This window comes from Peromyscus eremicus, chromosome 3, assembly GCF_949786415.1.
Source record: "Peromyscus eremicus chromosome 3, PerEre_H2_v1, whole genome shotgun sequence".
NCBI lineage: Eukaryota > Metazoa > Chordata > Mammalia > Rodentia > Cricetidae > Peromyscus > Peromyscus eremicus.
In genome coordinates, this window is record NC_081418.1 from 68,598,334 (window position 1) to 68,614,893 (window position 16,560).

Genomic DNA, 16,560 nt, shown 5'->3' on the forward strand with positions numbered 1-16,560 from the left:
AATGAGTTTCATAGCTAGGCTGGAAAAAGGACTAACCTGAACCTCTCAAGGGCCCCTCCATCTTTTTACAATTCCTGTCAGTGCAGCCTGCTAACATATTTTTATCAGGTGTGTGCATGCGCATTCACAGAGCATGTGTGCACACGGCTGGGGGCTGATTTGAAGCACTAACGGGTTTTTTAAGTATTTGTGAGCATTTTTACAAACAAGATCCTTCTTCTATTGTTCAGACAAGTGTAAGAAAGAAAGAAATAACCAAACACTGTATTCATCTTATTTTTTAAAAAGATAGTCTCCATAAATGTTTATTTTGATTTACTTTCAGAATCAACATAAAAATACATTATCTGTAAAACGCAGGGTTTTTTTAGCTCTCTGAGGACACTTAATTAACCTTACTATTAGATATATTTTTAAACCAACATCAAAAGCAAAAACCTAGGAAATGTCTTATATCCTCTCAAACAAACAAACAAACAAAAAAAACCCAGTGCATCTTAAAATCCTTCCTCCATCACAAGCAGGTTTGGATGCAATGCCCCCTGGTGGTACAGACGAACTCGTACCAGGACTGACGGTTCCACAGTTGAGCATTCCTTGAAATACCAACTACCTCTTTCAACTACTCTACCATCTTCCCAAATGAATTCTTATCCTACAGTTGAAAAATAATTTGTATTTAGAAATTTTAAGGCCTTTAAGCGATCAACTGCATGAATGCACATGACAATTTCCTCGGTGTTTAAATCATAAGAGAGGCAAAACATGTTTTCAGAAAGCAATTTTGTACTAAAGTTTTCATTTCAAATAACAATGTTTAGGGAGGGGGTTAAGGCTGGAGTAACCAAGTTGCTTTGTAAAATTACACTGTATAATTAATTCCATGGTAAGAATGTTTTTATGGTGTGTTTTGGTGACCTTTTATTACCATCAAGTTCACAATGCTGGTGGGCTGCCTTTTAATCCCTCCGCAGACAAAAGCCCTAAATAAACACAGATCCCTTCCTGGGAAAAAGTCCACTCGGTTAAATGGTAAGGAAATGAGTAAATCATTAGTAATCTTTAAAGCCAAAGCTATAAACTCAAGTTACCTTCAGCTAAAATGAAAGTGTCCTGCAAGAGTTTCAAAGTTCTGTCACAGATAGAAATCTCCAGCTCTTGACTCCAGACTAGGCGCCAGCTGATAAACAAACAATTTAAGTCAAGAGCTGGAGAATTCCCAGCTTTTTCAGTTAATGGCCCTGGCCAAGATTATTTATTGCCTCCAGTTTTATTCTCACTTAGCTCTAAGAGGGAATTTAAACTCATCATTATCTTAAAGCTCATACAGGCAGCAGGCAGCTCACCTGAGGCAGGCCCTCTTACTGGGTACTAGTGTGAGCCTCCACTACAAGTGATGTAATAATATAAACTAATTAACCACAGTTTTATGTTGACTTTTTAACAAGCTAAATAAATTTTGTTCAATATAGTTTATATTCCCACTTGGGATAGTAACAATTCCAAAAAGTTTAACTTTACAGTTTTCAGAACAAACCCAGCAGCTGAAATGGAGGGGACAAAGCCTGTCTTTACTTCCCCCAAAGCTTGCTCGCCTCCCCAACCCCCACCCCACTCAAGCCATCCAACAAGCCTACTTCTGCATCAGATGTGGATTCCTTCCTGTTAACTTCAATGTCCCAGCATGGACAGTCTGTTTCTGAATGGAGCCGAGGCCAAGGTCTAAGACGTAAATGTTGGATCGTGAAAACTTGATTTTATATGAGTACTAATAAGAATATAAATAAGAATATCAAAGTTCAGTCCAATTAAAGACCATGAGATATCATCAAATATTTTTACATGCTGATTTAAAGTTTGCTATTACAGATTCCAAGTCTTGAAGTCAATTACATGGTTGCTCTTATTTCTTTCTTAAAATTATCTGAGTTTTAGAAAATTCTCATCTCTACCCAGTATTTTAAATCAAAATAATTCTTTCAACAATCTGAATGTTTACAGATATTTAACAATTACAAGAAATAAACTATTCTTCTTTCTTCAGATACTTATCTAACAAAAAAATGCTAAATGAAAAACTTCTATAGCCTATGATAAAGGGTTAATATGTCATTAGTAAAAAAATATTATTTTCCTCCTATTTCTTAATTTTCAGAAAGTTTTACAAACCTATCTTGGCTATAAAAGCCAATTCCCTATTTCAGTGTCTGCCAAGCCTTTTTCTACTTACTATATGGACATAGAACATCAAAAATGTTGGATGCTTGAAAACAAGTATTAATCTCACACATAAAAAGAATTACAAGCAATGAAATTAATTAATGGTAAAATTACTTGTATGCCAGGTCTTATATATATTGTTTTATTTTTTAAAATCTTTCTAAGAACAATGCCTTCTCAGAGGCAGCAAGGGATAAAAGATTTTGATGACAACAGCTTGTACTACAACAAAACAATGTCGACTACCACGTTTAAATTTCCCAAGGAACACAAGAAAAAAAAAAAAAACCCTCTATTTTTCATATTCTCGATGGTAAGCTGAGCTAAATACAAAACAACGGTCCATCGTCAGGTCAGTTTAAAATCCCTGTGAGGCAAGAAAGAGAAGGCAGGACCACTGTTTCTGTTCCAGCAGGAAGGAAGGGAACTGCCATGAAATCTTCAGGCAAATTTAAAATGTCCCCAACTAGAGCACCCAAAGGAATGAAGGAAACAGATACATCTGTACGGCAAATACAAAGAGGCAAATTTAAACTTAACTTCATATCATTTTTATCTCCTACCGTTATCAAATTACTTTAAGAAAATGAGACATCTGGAGAAAATAACTGTTTTCATAGTACTTACAAGGCTCTAATCACATTCTCAACTCCATCCTTTCTCTCACCTCTCCCCAAGTGCTACGCCCAGATCAAACGAAATAAGGATATGTAAAGCATAACGGTCCTGATTTCATGCTGCTTAGAAATCAATAATACTAAGGAATAATAAATTATGCACAAGCAACAGTTTCAGATTTATTTGCTAAGTGTACTTCAGTTTTACATAAACAGAGGTAGACACTCCTAACTGTGTGACCAGACCCAACTGCGTCTGGTCTCACTTACATCCTGAATGGCAATTAAAAGACATTAAAAATACCCTAGGATTACTGCAGGCAGGACCCCCGCCTTACTGATGTGCTTTCCTGCATAGCAATGTGAAGAGAACACAGTGCCCCTCCAGCACAGGCAAGGGCCTGCCAGGGACAACCTTTGTAGTGAGTGTTTTCAACTGAAAATTACAATGCAATTAAAATGTAGCTTTAGAGATGAAGGAATCCCAAAATAAGAGACTCGGTGTACAGAAAGCAAGTAGACTACTAGTAACAATGACTATTATAACATAGATAGTGATGGCACTCATGAAAACACTGAGCAATCACTTTGGCAGCCGAGAGCCCATTCTCCATTCTTTCCTTGGGACAGAAACTCTCAGAGCTATCACTATGCTATCTCACACACTGAGTCAGTAGTCCTCTTTCACTGCATTAAGAACTTACTAACAGCTTACAGGGGACTCTTGACTACAACAGCTGTTGCAAGGGAGTCTTAGTATGCCAAGGAAGATAAAGAGATTTTTATGGGCACCGCTTCAGAGCTCCTTTCAATAAATAAACTCTTGAAATGTATTTACAAACATTTCTGAACTACCTGTGTAAACTGTAGAAAACCTCGAGGCAAAGATCTTCTAGACACAAAAAGGATACTTAAAGCATACAGGGTGATGAGAATTTCAGAGAATGAAATGACTAATATAATTAACTCAATTTTGTGTGCTCTGTTAATGAATCTTAAGTCATTTCCAAGGAAATGGAGTTGGCTACCAAAGCTTTAAGTATATTTTAACTCTTTAAGCTACTAAAACAATCAAAATCTGACCAGGGACAGTATTAAGACTTTAATATTTTTAAAGAGTAACTCAAGTTTCTCATTCCAAAGTCAATGCTACAACATACTTTTACATTTTAGTAAATGATCAGAGTTTCCAAATAGAGAGTAACTTTAAAAATACACCTGTAGTTCTGGCCCTAGGGCTGAAACAGAATGCAGCAAATTCAAGGTCAACCTGGACTATGGAGCAAAACACAGTCTCAAAGGAGAGTAAAAAAAAACAAGACCTATGAAAATTTAACCAATTTATTTCAAAATAAAAATTGGTCACTTTATTAAATGATAACTGATACACCAAAAGTCACAAATATTTAGTGAACAAAATGTGATCAGTCTGAAAATAAGTATATGTTGTGAAATAATCTTTTTGTACACTACGAAGATGTGTCTTTGCCAAAGCGCTTTCTGATTGGTTTAATAAAGAGCTGAACGGTCAATAGCTAGGCAGGAAGAGGTTAGGCGGGACTTCCGGGCAGAGAGAGAGGAAGAGGAGATGAATCTAGGCACGAGAGAGACACCAGAGGCCGTGGAGAGGAAACGGGAGGTGCAAGATGGAAGAGAGCTGAAAACCCACAAGGCAACACGGAGATTAATATAAGTGGGTTAATTTAGTTATAAGAGCTAGTGGGACCAGCCTAAGCTATAGGCCGAGCTTTCATAATTAATACTGTCTTCATGTCATTTTTTTTGTGAGCTAGCGGCCCAAAGAAAAACCCATACACACAAGCATACACCCATAAACCTGCCACTATCATCAAGGTAAATAACATTTATCTTCCACAGTTTCCTCATCCTCGTGTCTCCTTGTTGCAGCTTTGCAGGAGCAACACTGAACAGGAGATCTCCCTTCCAATCATTTGGCCTTCTTTTGTTTCCTATGGAGCTCAGGTGGACCTTGAAGCCATGATTCTCCTCGCTCTGCCTCCGGAATGTTAGAACTATAGGCCTATGCCACTATGTCATGCTCTTTAACAAACTCTTTTCTCTTGCTTATTTCTGTGTGCGCAGTGTGTGCACATGTGTGGGAAGGTAGGAAGGCACAGAAACCGGAGGAGTGGTGAGCGTCCGCCTCTATCTCTTCCCACCTTCCCACAGGGTCTCTTACTGAACCTGGAGCTCACATTTTTCTTGCAGCCAGCAAGCCCTAATGATCATGTGTCCCCCTCGGCCCACAGGCCTGTGCAGGAGCACACTCACCTAGTGGGGCCAGGATGTGACTACAGTCTTCATGTTTTCATAATGAGCTCTCCTAACAACTAGGCTGTCTCTCTGGCCCCCCACTTTCACAACTCCTTCAATGGAGAACACAGAACCCTTAACAATGAGCACTGTGATGTAACAGCATATCTCTAGAACCCATTTATTCTGCATAATAAAAATTCTTACTGAGGTAAGAACAAAACGTAAGGATGAGCTGAACACTGGTAGGTGAGATAGCTCAGAGGTAAGAGCATTTACTGCCAAGCCTGACAACTGAGTTTGATGCCCGGGATCCACAGAGCAAAAGGAGAGAAGCAACTCTCCCAAGTTGCTCTGACCTCCACATGCAGGCTGTGGTACTCATATCCAAACATGCACTCACACAAAATGAATAAATAAATGTAAAAACATTCCTAAAGAACAAATAATATCATATACAACATTAGCATGTAATCAAACCATGTGTGAGGGCACCAGGAAAAGTACTATAATCGTCCTTCTCCTTCAATGCATCAGACACATGAAATTTGATAAAAAGAATTTGCTTTGGAACAGAAATAGCAACATTTCAGCCTAAAGCCAAGTAAGACTGCCAAGCTGTAAATTTTTCTAAGAAAACGCTGTAACCAAAATGCCAACAGACCCTTAACTGTAATAGCGCTAGGTGCCAAAACAGAAATGATTTTTGGTTTTGTGGTCCCTTTACTATAAATTAGATACAGATCTAGTGGAAAAACAGTAGGTATCCAGTTCAGTAAGAGTCAAAGCCAAAACTGCACACTTGGTTATTAAATAAGAATGGAGACTATATGAAACTTTCATTGAGATACAGCCTGCACGTCTGGTACTTTAAGGGCAACTCCTTAATAGGTTTCTGTGCTTACTACTTCAGAGTCTAAAAAACACCTCAAATTACTAAAACGTAAGCCAGACAAGTAGAATATAAAATCAGGTTTCCTGGTAGGAAACTGTTACACAAGCACACAAGTTCATTTATTTAATTTTGACATTAATTCCTAAGTGAAACAATTCAGTTTAGTGTGTCAATCAGGCCTGGCAGCACAGAAAGCCTGGAGCTAAGTGCAAGTGCCACTTCAAAGCTGCTTCAAGGCAAGGCTTCTGTGGAAACCTACAGACATATTAGGCAATAGGTGAGTTTATCTTTAATTATTCAAGCACAGTTAAGTATCGTAATGATACTGGTGGAGCAGCTTATAAATGTGGTCATTAGAGATAATTTTAAATTATTAAATAATAATTAAATTTGCTTCATGTCTGGCATCTATACCAAAAATGAGTTGATTAAACTGGACCACCACTGTGGCAGCAAATACAACACCCTCCTCGCCCCCCACAAAAGACATGCATATGCCCAAAGTGGCGTGATAACTCTTAAGTCTCACAAAGACCGTGATTTGCACAGGAATAAAGAGATTATACTTCAGATGGATATCGGGGGTTTAATTAATAGTAGGTTAGTGTTACTTTAATAACCACAAGGTATTAAATAAAGGCTGGTATGAGAAATGGTAATCAAGTAAAGGCTATTACTCAACCCATCAACCAGGTACCAGTAACACCCTAGTGATAGAAAGGTAAAGTGTCCACAAACAGGTGACTGTACAGAGCAGTCCCTCCACTAAAACACAACACTCTCCTGGGCCTCTACACTCACATCTCTGATTATATGTCCCTTCCTTAGAAAGACCATCCATCACTCTAGAGAAAAGGGCCCTCCCATCAGTTTCTAACTCCCTAATGAGTACTTTTATTTAAAAGTACTAATTATTGAAATTCCCTTTATTTGATTACTCCTTCTATTCCCACTAAACATATGCTCCAAGAAAAGACCAAGCCCTAGTATCCCAAGTATACCAAAATGTAACAAGTACTTTATAAACATTTACTGCATGAAATGCAAAGTGGATCATGTCCCTTGTGGTCAAAGTATTATCAGCATAATAAAGAGTAAGAGTATGTAAGCAGGAAGCAATATACAACCTTAAAAATTATATAAAAACAGTAATTTTAATTGCAAGCTATTTTGTTGAAAGAAATGTATACTTACCTTTTCATGTACATGCATATGAGAGGTATAAAAGTCATGTGTACATGTGCAGGTCAGTTGACACTGGAGGTCTTCAAGCGTTCTCCACCTATTTTCAATTTTAATCTTGTATATAACGTGTGTGTGTGTGTGTGTGTGTGTGTGTGTGTGTGTGTGTAAGTATGAGTGCTTGTGTGCCATGGTATGCATATAGAAGCCAAGAAGATAATGCTGTGTGTCAATCTTCTACTTTCACCTTGTTTGAGACAGGGTCTCCAGTCTCCACCTCCCATCTTGCTGTAGGTGTGCTGGGATTACATACATGTGCTACTGCATGCAAACTTTATGTGGGTTCTGGAAATTCAGACTCTGGCCCTCATGCCTTTGTGGCAAGTGTTTCACCCACTGAGCCTGCTTCCCAGACCCTGGTGCCTCAAGTTATCCTTTCTCACTACAAGTTCCAGGCTCTAACATCCAAGAAAACTAAACTTCTTCACTAACACAGCTGGTGGTGATAAGAGAATGATCTGAACTAAACCACTTCTTTCCTTTGTTTAAAGAGTATTTTCCAAAGAACTGTGAAATCTAAACCTAAATTCCAGTGGTTCCCATAGGATATTACAGGAATTCATCTGAGGTTTCCAGAGTCTATCTTTAACATATATTTTCCATTTCCAAACTCAAAAACTCTTTCAGCTGCTGTAGAACCAGCTCTATGTGTTAAATCCAGTGTTGGTTTCTCCTTAACTATCCATATGAGTGTATGAAGGAAAAATCAGAACAGGAACAGCCAGCCAGCTCAGGGTGACATGCTTCTCTATGGCAAATGGCCACTGCTGGAAACTGCTACAGAGAAGTTCCTGTTCTGCACAGGTCCTGGGATGCTACTAGTCTATATTAGTTTGTACTTTGCAACTGTTTACAAATTATTAGTATGTTTTTCTACATTCTAAACTTTCCTGTAAAGTCTTCCTCTTTACATTGTTCTGAATACTACACAATTTAAGGATGAGGAATGACTGCAGGAAGACCCAAAAAATTAATATTAACATTAAACTTGTAATTTATTTATTTACTTACTTATTTACCTACTTACTTATTGCAGTCCTGGGGATTAAACTCGGAGTCTTGTACATGCTAGGCAAGTGCTCTATCATCATCTTAAAAAGGGTTGGGGATGTGGTTCAGTGGTAGGGAAAGTCATGTTTGAGTGTTGTGAAATACTATTTTAACTATGTGAAGGTGTGTTACATTTGTTTATGTGGAATTTGTTTAATTATGTAAAGATGTGTTGCTGTTTTACCTTGCCTGCCTAAGGCACCTGATTGGTCTAATAAAAAGTTGAATGGCCAACAGCAAGGCAAGAAAGGGACAGGAGGGTTTGGTGGACAGACAGAATAAGTAGGAGGACAAATCTAGGCTCAAGAAAGAAGGAGAACAAAGGAGAAAGAGAGGGACACACCCAGGGCTAGAAGCCAGGCCGAGAAAGTCGACCAGACATGAGAAGCAGGAAAGTACGACATACGGGGGGGGGGGGGGGGAGGTACAGATAAAGAGAAACAGATTAAAATAAGAGCTATGATGAGGCCGAACATTCATTAACTAATAATAAGTCTCTGGGTCATGATTTGGGAGCTGGATGGTGGCCTAAAAGAAAGCCTGCTACACTTGATGCCCAGCATCACATACATGAACGAACAGGTAGCTTGGTAAAGCAGAAGAAAAGAAAGGAAGGACCGATTGATTTTGGTCATTTTTATTAAATGATCATTAGGAATATGCATTGGAGATATAAAAATAAAATAAAAAATTAGGTCTACCCACTTCTGAGTCGAGCAGAAGAAACAAGCACGTAAATATAGCATGGCAGTCCTAGTGACGGCCCAGATGCGATGCCACGGCACAGAAGGAAGGCATGGAACAGCCTCACTGCTGCAACTTAAACCATCGTTTCAGCCTTGTGGCTTTCAGGCACACTCCCGTTGAACTCCCAAGGGCTTACATCTCAGAGCAGATCATGTCCCAGTCCCACCCGAGCCTGGTAGGGACTCAGGGAAGACAGCACTTACTTCTTCCTCTGCAGGCTTATTTGACTAAGCAGCAGCAGCAGCTAGGTAATCGCAAACAGGAAGGACTCCCAAAACTGGTTCTAACCCATGCTGTCAGCAGAGCAGAGGTCACTCTCCAGCTAATTAGTAGAAGTGGTCAGAGTTCTCCAAATTACACAATATTGGTCTCTCAACCAATTCTTCCCAAGTGACTCAAAAAGAAATGGTAAGCTCCACTCAGGTTAGAAACTGGCCTCTCAGGGCGAGAAAACAAGGCAGTTCCCCTTGCCGTGCCGGTACCCATCAGGGAGTAAACTAGCAGACAGAACAGTGGGGAAGGCGGCCTCGCTGGAAATGGAGCTATCAGAAGGAAACTGCTATGACAAAGAGAAATCATCACAAGACTGAAGGGAAGAAGTTCTGGAAGATGGAAGAAGAGCCAAGACTGAGCTGGAGACTAAAACCCTGCTCCCGGGTTTGCTAAGAACCTGGAGAACTGAAGGCAAGTCACTTATCGTTTTTGAACCTCAATTTTTCCATCTACAAAATAACAGAGTCAGACTAAAGCATTCATAAGATCCCTTCTAACAATAAATTTCCATTGTAGGAGCAAAAGAGACACTTAAAAACTGGACATACTGCTTAACCTCAACAACACGCCATGAAAAAATAGTAGCGTTTTTTGAAATTTACCAACTACTTTCCCAGATGTGAGCAAATGTGGGTATCTTATACCAACTTGCCAAGTAACTTGGTTAACATACTCATTGGTAATCAGAAATACAGAGACTTAAGGGCACAGAACTGTTTATAGCAATCAGATTTCTATATAGAATCATTTTCTCCAGCTTGCTAACAAATCTTGGACAAGAATCTTGGTGATCTGACCTAACTGGGTCCACCAGTTCTTTATGGGTACACACCACCCATCCCAAACTTCAGGACTTTTACTTTCTCACAATTCTGTAGGCAAGCAATTTAGTCTGAGCCTATTGGACAGTGCATATGCTGGTCAGGCTCAAGGTAACCAATGAGGTTGCAGTCATCTGGCACTCTGACTGGAGCAAGCTGGATCAAGCTGCTCTGGTGGTGGAAGAATCCTACATAGAAAAAGAGCACATTCTAGTGTTCAAAGTGCTTTCCAAATCTCCTTGTCTAACACATCTAATACACCACTGTCCAAAGCAGTCAGAGAGTTAAGCCCAACCCATTCGAGTAGATAAAGAAAACAGATCCTGGGAGAACAGGCATTCAAAGTCATTACTGTAACAGTGTACCACATCAGCTGTTAGCTATTTTAGACAAATAATGAGTTTACACTTTAAAGAGCATTCTTCCATTTGGCAATTTTTATTTCTACTTGAAATAAATTAAAAACACCGAGAAAGAGTCTCTTAACACAACAAAAATTGAAGCAATATCACACTCTGCTATGGATATCACTCTGTATAAATAAAATGCTGATTGGCCAGTAGCCAGGCAGGAAATATAGGCAGGATAAGGAGAAGAGAATTCTGGGAACAGGAAGGCTGAGTCAGGAGCCGCTGCCAGCCGCTGCCATGAGTACCAACATGTAAGATACTGGTAAGCTACGAGCCATGTGGCAAGGTATAGATTTATAGAAATGGGTTAATTTAAGATGTAAGAACTAGATAGCTAGAAGCCTGAGCCATTAGGCAAAACAGTTTAAGTAATATAAGTCTCTGTGTGTTTACTCAGTTGGGTCTGAGCGGCTGCGGGACTGGTGGGTGAGAGAAAACGGCAGGACTGGAGAAAACTTCAGCTACAACACTCGTATTCAGCTTTACCACCAACCAGGTATGAGCTTGCACTAAGTTACTTAACATCTCTGTGAGTTATTTCCACCTTGATAAAAGGGCATCTCACCACTATCCTGTCTATTTTTCATAGTTGTTTTTCCAGTTGAGTTCAACCTAAAATTCTGAACATTTACTGAAGACCAACAATGTTCCAAGTATTATACCTGACAGACTGAAAGGGCAGGCTACCATGATGTATAAAAATGTGCATAATTTTTAAAACCCTGAAGTAATCCAAACATGCATCATAGCAGAAAGGCTGAAGTGTGAATGTTTATACAGACTACTACACAACAGTTAAAATTAATGAACTACACAATAACTATGTAATGATAAGACATTCATGTACTATATGTGGTCCTTTAGCCAAACAGATAAGTAGAGGCTGACATTCAAATACATTGTTAGGCAAGCCATAAACCCTGATGTAGGGTGACATTTGTCCAAAAAAGAGTGCCTTTTCTTTGGGGGGGGAAAAAAGTCCCTTTGGAGCAGAGTGTGGTGGGACATGCTGTACTAGATGGCAGAGGCTGAAAGATGCCAAGTTTGAGGCCAGCCTGGACTCTGCAGTGATATCTTATTTCAAAGACAAATCAGATACTGTTGGCTTACCTAGGAGTTTTTTCAATACTCAGAGGGCAGCTTTTTCTAATGCTCACAAAGGACTGGATAAGCTGATGCTTCTAACACCATGGACAACACAGCAACAGGACAGAAAGTGACAAAACAAGTCACGGAATACGCTCATGATTCTACTTCTAGAATGTTCCAAATCATGAAAAAAATAAAACTATTGTTTAGAGGTTAAAAAGACATAGTTAACTAAAAGAAAAGCAGGAGAATGGGATGTAAAGTTCAGAATGTAGTCAAAGAGAATAAGATGGGAGAGTACGTAAGAACATCAGTGTCTTAGGTGACAGGCACTCCAGTTATGTGGCTCCGATTAGACACTCTAAACATAACACTGAAATGTCACACTATACCCATAATTATGAACAAGCACTCTATTAATTAAAAATAAAATGTCTTTTTAAGAAAGAACTTTGAGGGTAGTAAGTATTAAGTTCTCCCTTAAACTATGCAGTACCTATCAGCTCAGTATCTACTTAAACTTCTTACCTTCCCAACGCCTTATAAACACGGTGAGGGGAATGGGTGAGGGCAAATACATGTGCAGTATTTAACCAAAGAAGTTGGGTTTTTAAAAATAGATTCCATATTCTCAAACAAACAAACCCTGAAACAAGAGAATGAATGCCTAGAAACACAACAGGATGAGATCTGAAAAGAACGTGTAGAGTTTGGAAGCTTTTTAAGAAGAAGCATCAAAGAGGTGAGATGCGTTGGGTGCTCTCGCAGTAACGCTGGCACTGGACTGTGACAACTGCAGGAGAGACACGGGTCATGTTGTGAGCTACTTCTAATAAAGATGGCGTATACAGAAGTCATCTCTGCTGCTTTAATAGACATCAAACCCAACCTGGGAAAAACCTTCAGTCTGCTACTTCATGGACTGTGAAAATAAGAGAGGAAGGATCTTTCTTTGCTACTCCCCAAAATATTACTTAGGAAGAAATGGAAGTGCTGGATGGGGGAAATCATCCACATCCTAAAACACTATACCATTTCAATCATCTGAGTGGAAAATTTCTCTTTTATTTAAAAAGGTCATAGAATTTGTGGTATAGTCCTATTTGTATTTGTACACTACTATATTCATATCCATATATAAAGCTATTTAAATGCATTTTCATTTAAAACATCAGGGGGTGGCTGTAAGGCTAAGTAGGTGAAAGGCTTGCTGTGGAAGCATGAGGACCTGGGTTCTTAACTCCAGCACCATGTAAAAGTCAGATGTAGCAGTAGACATCTGTCACTCAAGCACTGGGGAAGCAGAGACAGGCGGCTGCTTGGAACTTGCTGGCCCACCAGACCAGCTGAAACGGAAAGCTCCAGGTTTAGTGAAAGACCCTACCTCAAAAAATAGAGGGGCCAGGTACACTGCTTAGTGAGTAAAGGCACTTGCCATCAAGTCTGATACCCTGAGTTTTCACATAGTTCACAGAGGGAACAAACTCCCAAAGTTATCTTCTGACCTTCAAATGCATGCTAAGGCACGCGCGCATGCGCGCGCGCACACACACACACACCAAACAAACAAACAAATAAATAAATAAAAACAATAAAGAACAATAGAGGAAAATATCCAAAGTCTCCAGCCTCTGAAACAGATATAAAGAAAGAGATATATGGAAGAAAAAATTTAAGGTTTTATTCAAATGATCCAAAGTATCCCATATTCCAAAACTGATGAATACAAAGCTTCCATAAAACCGGGTCGATTCCAGGTTCCTAAAGTGTACTTTCCCCATATTCCTCTTCCTTCATTTTATTAGGGTAAAACAGAATGATTTTTAAAGCTGCCTATTTGACACACAGGTAATCTTTCTTTATTTAACTGAGAGAGCACAATCTTTTTGTTGTTGCTTTTCAGACAGGGTCTCTCTCACCATGTAGCCCATTCTGACTGGGTTTCACAATAATCCTCCTGCCGCAGCTTCCCTAGTGAGGAGATTACAGGTGTGCTCAGTTTAGAGTCATTTTCAACAAACCATATTTATATATAAAATAATATGAGACTAATCCATCATATTAAAACCTAAAAATAGCAGAGAGGACCATATAAATATAAATAAGCTGCTATTATATACTAATTAATCTCATAATGATCAAGTGTCAAACCAATTAATTATCACGAACTATCCACTATGTAAAACAAAGCTTTTCATCAATTACAGTACAAATTCAGATGCATTCACCATTGTATTAGGACTTAAACACTGCTTCATGAAAAGAAAAGGATTTCAAATGTTTCTGACTATTTCAGGCTGAGGAGACAGCTGAATCAGCAAAGTGCTTACTGCGTAAGCAAAAGGACCTGGGCTGGATCCCAGGTCCACGTAAAAGCCAGGCACCTGTCTATAGCCCCAGCACTAAAGAGGCAGAGACAAGCAGATTCCAGAAGTTTGTTGGACAGCATAGCCAAAAAGTCAATTAGCTCCAGGTTCAGTGAGAGACTATCTCAAAAAAATAAGGTTGGATGGGCTGGCAAGATGGTTTAGTAGGTAAAGTGGCCTGCTGCCAAACCTGACCAACTGAGTTCAATTCCCAGGATCCACTCGGTGGAAGAGAACTGACTCCCACAAACTGTCCTCTGCTTCTATACATGTGGTTGGGCATATATGAAAAGTGTGTACATGCACACACACACAAAATAGCAGTGTGAAAAAATACTAAATGGAGTCCTGCAAAATGTCTCAGTTGCCACCCAGCCTAGTGACCTGTGTTCAATTCCCAGAGACCACACAGTGGAAGGAGAGACTCTGTCAAGTTGTCCTTTTAACTTCAATATGCATATTCTCTCTAAATAAGTAAATAAATACAGAAATACCAAAAGGTTTTAAATAAGGCGGAGAGCAATAGAGGAAAATACAAACATCAACCTCTGGGCTCCACGTACACATGCACACAAGCACGCACACAAGCATGCACACCAACCTGCACATACATAGCCCTCCCCAGCACCACTACCACACACAGACTCCTGGGTTCTGAGGACGCGAACTCAGGTCCTCATGCTTGGGCTACATGCTTTACCCACAGCTTCCCTAAGCCCTTGGACAAGTTTTTATGCACTGATGATTGTTTGTTCTTATCAGAAATGTTTATATAGGGCCATTGCTCCCTTTTTAATCAGGTTGCTTTTCAGTACTGAGTCAGATAATGTGCAGCTCCTTTCTCCCTTCCTGTAGTTCCCCGTTGATTGTTCCTTCAGGGTGTGATTTTGCTGTTGACTGATCCAGAAAAAGCCACACAAGGTAGCAGGCATCTCTGATTCCAGTGTTACTGTGACATCGTGGGAAGAAGAGAGAGGAGAATCCTCAGCAAGAACTTGTGTATCATCCCATTCAAAGAAAGAATTGCTCAGTTTATTAATTTCATCCACAGCCCCAATATTACGAGTATTTTACAACAAGTGCCTGAATCAGGCTGGGAAGATAGCTCAGTCCGTAAAGCACTTGCTGTGCAGCATGAGGACCCGAGTTCAGATCCTCAGCACCCCATAAACACCAGGTGACCATGGCAGCTCACCTGTAATCCTAGCACTTAGAAGACAGAACAGGGCGTCCTGGCTAGCCAAACCAACTGTATCAGTGAGCTCTGGGTTCAATGGAGAGACTTACCTCAGTGAATAAGGTCGTGAGCCACTGATGAAGACTCCCCAAATCAGCCCAGGGCTTCCACATGTGCACATACTCATGTACCCACATTTATACTAACGTGCCCCCACACCATACACACTGACACATCTTTAAAAATGGCTCCGTGAGTAGAGCGTTTGTCACACAGCCTGAGAAGTTTGATCCCTGGAATTCACCAGAAGATGGAAGGGGAGAACCAACTCCACAAAGTCATCCCCTGACCTCCACACACATACTAATAATAAATTTTAATTTTTTGAAATGTCTAAGTACTACTACAAATCTTTATACTTAAATCTTATGTAACTAATCTACTGTGACAAGTAGAGCTAACAATTATTTATTCCTTCACCGACACTCAAAAATGACTTGAGGCCGGGCGGTGGTGGCGCACGCCTTTAATCCCAGCACTCGGGAGGCAGAGCCAGGTGGATCTCTGTGAGTTCGAGGCCAGCCTGGGCTACCAAGTGAGTTCCAGGAAAGGCGCAAAGCTACACAGAGAAACCCTGTCTCGAAGAAAAAAAAAAAAAAAAAATGACTTGAAGATGAACATGATAGTGAATGTCTGTAATCCCAGCTTGGGAGGTAGAGACAGGGAAATTAAGGGCACCCTGGACTAATATATAAGACCCTATCACAAATAAACAAACAAAATAACAACAAAAAAAATAATAACTTGGAATATGTTTTTTACAGCAAAACCATTAGTTTATAAAAAATAAAAGCTGACAAATTATATTTCTTTTTATTTTTAAAAATCCAAAGTCAAGTTTAATATAATTGGAATAAAATAGCTATTGTTGCCTACTGCTACAAATGCATACTTATTTTTACATATGTATAAGCACAAACACACACAAAGAACACTTCTTATTACACAGCAATTTTGGAAATGACAGAAAATCATGCCCACGATCTTACCATACACACAATCCTGCCAAACCAGCAATCCTGCTGTCCCCACATATCTGCCATTCCCCACACACCCACCATCTCCACACGCCTGCCATGCCCACACACCCGCCATCCTCACATACCCAGTCCTGCTATTATTTGATACAAAATTAAATTTTAGGAATGTCATTAGTGAGTCCTTCACATCTCAAAGATTATCATGTAACTTTTAGGCATGTTACACAGTGAATTACAATTACAAATTTTCTAATATTAAGCCATCTCTACATACAAGCAACACAGAACTTATAATGTTTGATTTCTCTTATTTATGGTTGGATTTGATCTGCTAATTAT

The 16,560-nt window shown here is 39.5% G+C and overlaps 1 protein-coding gene and 1 long non-coding RNA gene across 3 annotated transcripts in view; one reads left to right on the plus strand and one right to left on the minus strand.

Annotated features, from left to right (window-relative positions):
* Hibadh (3-hydroxyisobutyrate dehydrogenase) overlaps positions 1–16,560 on the minus strand; it is a 105,286-nt gene that overhangs the window by 66,464 nt on the left and 22,262 nt on the right. The gene's annotated exons all lie outside the window — the stretch shown is intronic.
* LOC131906964 (uncharacterized) lies at positions 5,298–15,531 on the plus strand. Its single transcript, XR_009378254.1, has 3 exons — positions 5,298–5,356; positions 10,947–11,045; positions 14,860–15,531. It is a non-coding gene; the product is annotated as an uncharacterized LOC131906964 (long non-coding RNA).